Below are 7,329 nucleotides of genomic sequence, written 5' to 3' on the forward strand. Positions count from 1 at the left end.
AAACAGCCACTTAGAACACACAGCCCACTTCTGTGGCCCTCCTAGCCTGAGGATAGGACACATTCTCCATTATCTAATAAGAAATAGTACAATGCAACCCTGTAATCTCGGTTACACATCACATAGTGATAACAACAAAAAAACGTAACCAACAAAGTATTCTTTTGTACATAAAGTATAAATCTGCACTGCAATAAAGACCTAGGCAAACAATTACCTCAAGTGTTAATAAAAAACAATGCCAAAAATACAAATAAAAGTCTAACTTATGTCAACAATAAAAGTCCAACTGCATGCACCATCCAGTTCAATCGATGTGCACACCCTCTGCATACACAGGACTCACCAAAAAGATCATGTGACCTTTTTTGTTTATTCGCTGCCCTCTAGGAGCTTACAATCAAAGGTCCCTATGATCCTATCTCATATCAGGTTCATCTAGGGACTTGTTTCTCAACTGGTGGGTCATGACCCAAAAGTAGGGCGTGACCACGTGTTCATTGGAGGATGGACACTGGCACTCCAAAGCAAGTTCAGTAAGTGTTTATTAACATACTACCTGTAGTTGCAAGTAGAACACTCTAAACAGCGTTTCGCGGTCTCACAGGATCCCATCAGGCAAATGAATGTAGGGGATCCTGTGAGACCCCGAAATGTTATTTAGAGTGTTCTACTTGCAACCAGTACGTTAATAAACACTTACTGAACTTGCTTTGGAGTGCCGGTGTCCATCCTTTACTGATATTATGTCGGAAGCCACCCGCTGACACCTGCTGCACCCACCCTCCAATTTTGGAACAGCGGCTCTGAGTGCGATGGGTACACGGACTGTAACCCGTGTTCAGTGTGTCGCCATTTGCCTTCCACTTTTCTAGGTGAGAGGCTCCTCAGCCTCCCCCTAACGCAGCACTGTCAGTTCTTGCACCGAGCAGCCATTCAAAATTTGCTGCCCGGTGCTAGGTATCCACTTGAGGGGGGGGTTGGCTGGGGGTATGGCCGTGAGGGAGCTCCATCCATACGTGCATTGCTTACAGCTTCCTCATGTGCCCTATAGAGGTGCCTGGACCAGAGTGAAATCACATTCTGACTCCCGGCACCTCTACAGGCGCGCATGGGAGCTCTACAAGCAATGGACATAGGGATGGCGCTCTATTACAGCACAGCAGCCCACACCGGACCCCAGGCTGAGGATCCACTCCAGTTCTCATAACATAGGGATGACAGGGTGGATCTTTTTGGAGTGTATATGTGTGTGTGAGAATGTCTATGGGTGTGTGAGATTGTGTGTGTCTGTCAGTGTTTTTGAGGGCCCGTTCACACTAGCACAGTACGTTAATCACACAGTCCCATGCGAATAAAGCACTGTACAGTGCAATCGCACCTACCGTGCGTTCTGGTGTGGGAGGTGCATTGCATTGCGATTCATTTGAATTGCACCCCAAATGCACCTCCCACTCACAGATTTTGATCGCCTACACCGGAACTTGTGGTACCGCAATACTGTACATTCCATTGCAGTGCAACTTGGGTTGCGACTTAATGACCGAGGACAAATGTGGGTCCTGAGGTTACACAGGTTGAGAACCACTGATCTAAGGCACTGCTAGTCTTAAGAGATTTAGAGTGAGGTTTGGTGATGTAAGAGAGAGAGAATGCGAAAGGGTTTTTAGTTCCAAGTACAATACTAATAAAAAGTATTACTTTTATTGCTAGTCACGTAAAAGCAATTCTGCATATAAACCTTTAAAATATACACACACAGATAAAGCATAAAACATAATCTCTTGACTCATTCCAAACAAGGAACGGTGCCTTTTATTATAGTTCAATAAGTGTTAGATCAGCCCCAAGTATCACAAGTTCTAGTAGTGCACGTTGCAAAAAAAAAAGAAAAAAGGGGTTAACCCATTCATGTGCGAGTCCTTTCATTCATTTGTATATAACTGAGCAATTTAAAGTATTTAAGTTCAATTTGGTCTGAAAATACAAATAAAGTAGATTTCATCAGCACTCCACAGGAGCCTCTTGTTCGAGGTTTTAGAATATGTTCCATTATATAATACACACAGCTGAATGTGCAGTCCTTGGTATTGCATGCAAGGTGCAGCTCTTCAGTGCGATAGAATGTCCTGCATATAATGTCCACACCTCAGAAGAGCACGTTGCTTAGTGTTCTGAAAACAACATCCACACATGGTATACACTTAGGGTTGCCACCTTTTCTTCAAGCGAAAACTGAACACTCTAGCGACGCGCGGACATCTTTTTTGGAAGAATGAGTCGCGGCTTATTCATATGTAAATAGCGCCACCCATTCATATGTAAATATCACAGTTGATACTATTTTCAGTGGGGGGCCCAGTAGCCCCTATCTCGGTTTTGGTTGCCACTGTCTGCCTGACATCTTCAACCCGGGTTTCTGCTGCCATGAAACCCGGACACAGCATTCAAAACCAGGACTGTCCGGGTGAATCCTGCACAGGTGGCGACCCTATACACACAGCAGTATTTTAATCCTTAAACTGGGCATAAATGGCTGGAATTTCAGTTGTTTCGCCCGCATGAGACAAAGAGGAAAGAAATCACTTCATTTCTCTATTCACTCTAACAACGTGGGTGGAGCTCCACTGTATTTATTGACACCCGAAAAATTATAGGGTTAAAACCTTTTTTTTAAGATTTGAATTTTAGCTTAAATGTTTGTCAGATTTTTTTTTTTTAAATAGTAAACAACCTTTATTTTTTAAAAAGGTAAATTCAATTACAGTCATAACATACCATTTGATGTATTAAAATGCTCCTTTATTGCTGCTGTTCACAAATACTTCAAAGATTTGGCCAAATGATGTGGCTGTGCCTGATTGGCTGCTGCACTTGGGGTAAAAACCGGAAGATAGTGTGGCCATGGGCCCTAAGAGACGTGCAGCTGAAGCAAGGAAGGTAAATGATTGCTACAAAGATCCTTTTTTGCATTTACATCTTTAGCAGATATCTTGAGAGCTTGGATAGTTTCTGGTGAGAATTCAAGGGACCTTTACCATCTAGACAAACATTGATATTCTTTTCTTGAGTGATATGCGATGAAAGTCTTACAATAGTCGCTGTCAGGACTGGATCTTCTGTAAAGGTTTAGGTTTCAGTGGCCAGAGGTGTGAATTGGTATTTGCAGAAATAGCAGGAGTGGGAAGAAGACCTGGTTTTTCAGCAAGGAGTGGTCGTTTTGCAGGAGACATTGGAGGAAAGCCAAGGAGCGGAGTCTTTTTGTTGGCATTGCCAAAAGTGGCGGAGGTTTGCCTTTTGGAGCTGATAGTCCTAGTGTAGGAAGAAGCCCACCTGAGGATCTGTCAGATAGAAGAGATTGTTTCCCTACTCCCATTAATGGGGTCCTGACAGGTGTAGGAAGAAGTGGTGGAGGAGGCTTTGCCAGGGCATCTGATGAAACGCAGGGTAGTGCTTTATAAATGGCATTAGCTGGATCCTCCTTGAGCTCGACTTTTTTAAAACCTTGATTGGAAAGGAGACCGATACTAGCTGATGGTCTGTCACCCAGCAAGGAAGGCTTAGCGAGTCCTCCAAGGGAATTCCTGGCAGGAGTGGGAAGCAGTGGAGGAGGCTTCTCCAAGAGATGTGTTTTACTGTTGGTGTGACTATCATATGCAGGATTAGCCTGTTCAGTAGTGTCTGCTTCTTCAAATCCTTCCAGCTCAGTTATCCTGGTCTTCAGGTAGTCACTGATTGCTTTCAGCTCTTCCGCATATAAATATTTGCCATCACTTAAGAGGAAGAGAAGGTGATTCATAGAGCTCCCTCTCCAGGTAGTCGTCTGCCAGATCAGCCGCTTTGTGTGAAATTTCATTACGCTCCTGTTGTTCACGCTCGCCAAAAACTTTCCCGAATGCCTTAACTACCAGAGCCAGGGCATCCTCCATTGGCATATTGCGATGTACTTTCTGTAGTTCATTGGCAATATTCTTTTCAGCACACTTTTCATATATCAGTTCACTGGTGTCTAAGGCTGGCCAAACAGAAGCGCTGAATTTAGGAAGATACAACGTACTTTGAATTCTTTTGATAGACTCATGAAGCATGATTGCAGTGCAAGAGGTGAGGGCTACATTTGACTGCTCAACTAGTATGCAAAACGGGGAGCCGTCGTTTTTAACCTCCTGGAGGGCGCGTGTAAGACCGGTTTCTGATGTCAAGTAAATCATCTCCACCATTAGGCCATGATCCTGCAATCGATGGCCTATGGCAGTGGCGTATTCCATCTGCTCTTTGCTGATAGCCACAATTGTGCAGTCTGATGGCCTCTCTTTCTGGTACTCATCTTGTATCCGCTGGTAGAACTTTAAATACAGCTTCTCTCTGCAATCATCAGAGTCGTACGGTGTACTGTTTTGAGAAAATTGGTATCTCTCACAGTACTCTTCTGGCCCACCCGAGTAAATATGTTTCTTCCCAAAGAGTTCTTCAAAGCTGCTTTGATCTTCCACATCTCGGGGATACAACTCAGAAAATGAGAGTTTTTGACTGGGCTTGTATGGATTTATGTCTAATAGATGAGGAATTCCACTTGGTTTCTTCTTATTAAGAACAGGTTTCTACCTCAGGGGAGACGATATCGTAAGGGATGAGATGGTGGCGAGAGCATTGAGAGACCTCCATTTTAAATCTGCATTGTTTCACAGCATTGATTGCCTGATTCTGGTACTGTGTATATTTCTGGGAAGAGCTTAAGAAATTGGCTGTAATGGTCCACATCAAGGAGCGGGTGGGGGGTAGATTGGTTGTAATTAGAATTTTTTATTAAAATACCTACATGTGCCTGCAGGGTTATGGTCAGAGAGTTGAAATTAATGGACCTTGCATGGTCTTGCATGTATGTTGGCATACGTTATGCCGTAATGTATACACAGTTGTGTATGGATGGGGTGCTATGTTGGTGCCCGAATGTTATTGTTGTGTAACTACTTAATATGCAAAATTAATAAAAAGATAAAAAAAAAAAAAAAAAGAACAGGTTTCTGTTGCTGACCCCGGGTTACTTTCACCCAAGATGACATAGTAAAGAGCCTGAGGTATCTTCCTACTCCCCACCGCACCAAGAAACAACAAGAAACAAGAAACGAGCCGGACACACTGCAACAAACAAGACCGGCAAAGCCAATTATCCTTCCTGTCCCTGTGACAATTTTCCAAGAAAAGGAGGTTGTGATCCTCATCAGGACAGGAAAGCAAAGACTACAATAGAGCCATTGTTTGAAGTTCTTCACCGTTCCCACTCTACTAAGAATATTTTTAAAGGGTTTATCACAAAGCTGCTCTGCATGTCAGGCTGAGCCGAAGTGCAAAGGGACTTCGAGTCAGCCGCTCATACATCTGGATGGCTGAGTCGAAGCTCCGGCAGCTCACTCGCTGCCATCCGCCCCTATTGTCATAGGGGCCGAACGGCAGTGTGTGAATAGCATTCGGCTCAGCTATTCTGCTTGGTCCCTCCGTGGCACCGAGCAGAATAGAAAATAAGTGGGAAGTTGTTATTGTTTAATGAGAGATCAGCATCCCCAGGTCATTTGGGGATGCATTTTCTGTCATTACAACTGGGCAGAGCCAGCCATGAGATCATGGCTGGCTCTGCCCAGCTGTCAATTGCGGGGAGAACAGCTGGCCTTCGGCAGGCCGTTCACCCCGCTTCGGCTGTCACTTCAGCTCAGTGCAGAAAAACAAAAAGACAAAGTCTAAAGCGCTACTACCATTGATGAACAGGGTGTAAGGGGTGTTGAGGCCTGGAGGGCTTGAAGAATGGAGGTTTATGTACGATCAAATACTCTGTTTGGTGTCAGAGGCGAGAGGGAGAGAGAGGTAACAAATGAGACATAGGTGATGGTACCATGTAAAAAGAGTGTAGTAACTCACCATTCGGTTTACATGGATGTGCTGTCATCGACGTTGGGATCTATGCAATGGAGAGTTGATTGAAGCTACTCTTGTGGATTCCTCTGTGTTGATAGAAGTATGTGCTGGCTCTGTAGGTTTGCTGAAGGGCAGCTGAAGGGGCGGCAGTCTCGTCCGCCGGTGGCGGGAGGGTCCGGTCCGTGGATGGATGGGCTGGTTTAGTTCCTTCGCTGTGGAGCGGTGATGTCGTTTACGGCCTGAGATGCCCTTGTAACCTCTTATATATAGGCCGCACTATCCGCCCCTTACGTAAACGCATAGGAGAGCACAGAAGATTTATTGAAAAAGGTCATACCGAACATAGCGTCCCATGTCACTTCCTTCACAAGCATCAGACACAAGATTGCAGCACAACTACGCAGCAAAACGATAGAGGATGCAGGACTTTTGAAGGAAGACATGATGATGTCGCAGGAGAGATTGCTTGTTTGTTATTGGCCAACACCAAAAATGCACCAATAAAGCAGTCCCTCTTCACATCTGGGCCCTGGGGCAACATGCACGAAGATGCACGTTTTGACATGTGTTGCCGCAGTGCACCATAACAGGTCATTTCGTAAAACGCGCTGATGGTGACATTCATTTTTACCGCCACCCAACGCACCATGTGCTATCAGGTGCATAAAATCACACCAAAATGCATGGCACGGAACATTTTAAAAAAAGGGACTTCTTTGGCGCAATTGTCGTGCATAGGGCAGCCCATTGAAACTGATAGGCTGCCCTATGTGCGACACATAAAAACACGCATACACGCACACATATTGTTGCACCTGCACAAGTGTCAAAGAGAGCTAAGGGCTTGTTCACATCAAATGCAGACCAGATCTGCATGAGTTTCTGCACATGCAGTGCAGTTTGTTTTGCTGTGTTTTTGACACATTTTGACACGTTCCAGGCTGTTCTTGTAGAAAAAAATATATATAGATTATTTTTGTTTTTAGCCTAAAATGGACTTCCAAATGCATTCCAGGTCATTTGCATGCATTTTTGATGTGTTTGCATGTGTTCCAGAGCGTTGCAAAACAGGAAAAAAAGGGCTTACTGCAGTTTTTTTTACATGCTCTGGAACTGAACGCTGCGGTGTGAACCAGAGCCCAAAATACCATTGGAATACATTGGACGCAGTTTTGATCCGTTGTGTAACTGCTCTGCACCTGCTCCGCGCTGGTGCAGAGCAGTCTAAAATGGACTTCCAATGCATTCCAGGTCATTTGCATGCATTTTTGATGCATTTGCATGCGTTCGAGAGCGTTGCAAAACAGGAAAAAAAGGGCTTACTGCAGTTTTCTTTACATGCTCTGGAACTGAACACTGCGGTGTGAACTAGAGCCCAAAATACCATTGGAATACATTGGACGCAGTTTTGATCCGTTG

At 44.6% G+C, this 7,329-nt stretch overlaps 1 pseudogene; it reads right to left on the reverse strand.

Annotated features, from left to right (window-relative positions):
• Positions 1-3,104: 3,104 nt before the first annotated feature.
• On the reverse strand, positions 3,105-5,110 carry LOC108790857 (annotated as a pseudogene).
• Positions 5,111-7,329: the final 2,219 nt, after the last annotated feature.

Source organism: Nanorana parkeri, unplaced genomic scaffold (assembly GCF_000935625.1).
Source record: "Nanorana parkeri isolate BGI_ZX_2015 unplaced genomic scaffold, ASM93562v1 scaffold508, whole genome shotgun sequence".
Classification (NCBI taxonomy): Eukaryota; Metazoa; Chordata; class Amphibia; order Anura; family Dicroglossidae; genus Nanorana; species Nanorana parkeri.